The sequence below is a fragment of the Perkinsus marinus genome (genome assembly GCF_000006405.1).
Source record: "Perkinsus marinus ATCC 50983 genomic scaffold scf_1104296944476, whole genome shotgun sequence".
Classification (NCBI taxonomy): domain Eukaryota; phylum Perkinsozoa; order Perkinsida; family Perkinsidae; genus Perkinsus; species Perkinsus marinus.
The window spans coordinates 1-2,681 of NW_003211373.1; positions in this window are offsets into that span (position 1 = coordinate 1).

The following is a 2,681-nucleotide window of genomic DNA, read 5'->3' on the forward strand; positions in this document are numbered from 1 at the left end:
ACAGTTTCGTCCGATCAGTTCAGGAACACTTGCTAGCCTACGCTTCTTCGTCACTATGCGGCACACCGCACTGATCTACCTCGTGGCTTCTGATCGAGTGCTACCGAAACAAAGAGATCTCCGATCGGACAACAGTTCTGGCCGATCAGTTCAGGAAAGCTCGCTAGTCTATATCTGTTCGCCAGTATGCGGCTTGAGAAAGTGCACACTCTACTGAGCCACCTCATGGCTGCTGATCGGGTGATCCCGCTTCGAACGGGCAGCCGATCGGGGAACAGTCCCGGCCGATTAGTTCAGGAAAACTCGCTGGTCTACACTTGTTTGCCAGTATGCTGACTACGGAAGGGGACACTCCACTGGGTCACCTAGTGGCTGCTGATCAAATAATACCGAAACAAAGAGATATCCGATCGGGCGATAGCTCCGTCCAATTGGCTCAGGAACACTTGCTAGGCGCTACTTCTTGCCCAGTACGTGGTCTATGAGAGGGCAGAGTCTAATGAGCTACTTCATGACTACTGTTCGAGTGATCCTCATACGAAGGGATACCCGATCTGGCAACAGTTCCGTCCGATCAGTTCAGGAACCCCAACTAACTCGCTTAGCGCAGAAGCAGCGTCAAGCGAGGCTATTTCTTTCAAAACCGTTTCAAAACTCAAGTTGCGCAGTTTGTGCAAAGTGCATGTAATTTTTCCGCAACTGGAAGCCTCGCCCGATGCCGTTATTGGACTTTCCATTGGACTTGATCAACACAAGAGTACAACTTGAGCCGAGATGGCTACGGACCTGTTCCCGTCTCTGCCTCTGACTATCGACTTAACTACTAGCTAAGTAAAAAAGCGCTCGCCTCGGGGATCGATTACACCACAACGCCGCAGCTGGGAATTGAACCCCAGTGACTAACATTCGTGGACTATTTGAGTATAGGGTATACGTGATAGGGTCGCAAAGGGATCACAGTCAAAAGCGGGCCGAATGCCCGCTATTCTAATCTATAAGTAACATCTTTCCACGTGTGTGGACATTGAACCCCAATTGTGGGGACACTGGGCCCCGGTAGCTTATGTCGGTGAGAACCCTCACAATACAACAGTATTATTCTAATATGATGATTATAGAGATCTGTTCTCTTGTCATTATTATCAACAACAACAACGGATAATGTTCATCACTTGCCAACTCATATTATTATAATGTTGAGATGGATTCAACAACAATACTTCATAATGATGCTCCTCCTCATATCGTAGTAGTAGTGGTAGTAGTCGTACTAGTCCATATATGTACCATATATTGCATCTATGTACCAATTAACAGTGTCATCACTGGTAACTTCTTGCTTATTATAGTTATGAGTAATATGAGTATTACTCCATCGAAAGGCAACTACCTTAGTAATAGCAGTGGAATCTCATCTCGTAGTAGTAATAATACTAATACCAGGGTACTACCATCTACAACAACAAAAATAGGCCCAGAAAGGATGAATAGGAGTAGGGGGACAACAGCAAGAGCAGCAGCAGCAAGGTATGATATCCAAGCACAACAATAGAGGTAGTAGTAGTAGTAGTAGTAGTAGTAGTAGTAGTAGTAACCATCCTACTACTACTACTACCATCATAATTATAATCAATACTATTTAGAGGCTTTTGTTGGTAGTGTATGGGGTGATAATAAAAATATCAACACTAATATAAGTTCGTAGGCTGCCGCCAGAGCTGCTGGTGCTGGTGGATCATCATCATCTACTACTGCTACTACTAAGAGGGGTCCTATTACTACTATTAGTGGGAGACCATCATTAAGGAATCAACAACAACAACAACTAACTGTTCCAACATCACCACTACCAGTGGAGTATCATCATTCAATGCTAAGGAGGGTGCCGAATTCCTACATAAGAGTGAGTAATACTATGACTTAGTACTAGTATTACTATTATTATGAGGATATGATGCCACTAATGAGAGATATATGGTAGTATCATCATCATCATGGACTTTCTTACCAGATAACAAGAAGAAGATAGGCGTAATATAGACATAATATGATATAATTATGATATTGTTATTATTATTATACAGAGAAGACTGTTCATAAATATGTAGCTGAGAGGTTGGGTTGGTCTACTAATAGAGGTGGTAGTAGTAGTATGTTCATGATGATGATGCCGGGTAAAGAGGATTTCGTACATCAAGTAAGGCAATATCGGTCGTAGTAGTACTAGTAGTAGGAGGCAACATTATTGTAGTTATATTCTTTAGTTAGAGCAAGCCATTCTCATGATGTCATCTAGTCATCTGGTAATACTAATCAAGTAGTAGTAGTTGGGTAATAATAAAGGCTACACTAGTAGGGATATTAACATTACTATCCTACTCACTGCTTCTGGATTCTACTATCATTATCATATAGTGAACAACAACAACAACAACATTCAACAAGAGTAATAGCAGTATATTCATTACCAATAATGATGATGATGCTTATTGTGTTATGTATAATAGTACTAATAATGTCACATAATGTCATTACGCATATCATGTCCATACCACAATCTGCCGACCCCCAACATATCTCTACCCCAACATCATCATCAAGGATGGCATCCATTATGCTTCTATATCTAGCTGGGAGAGATGCAGGATTGTAATGATATATTCAATCATAATACGATATAT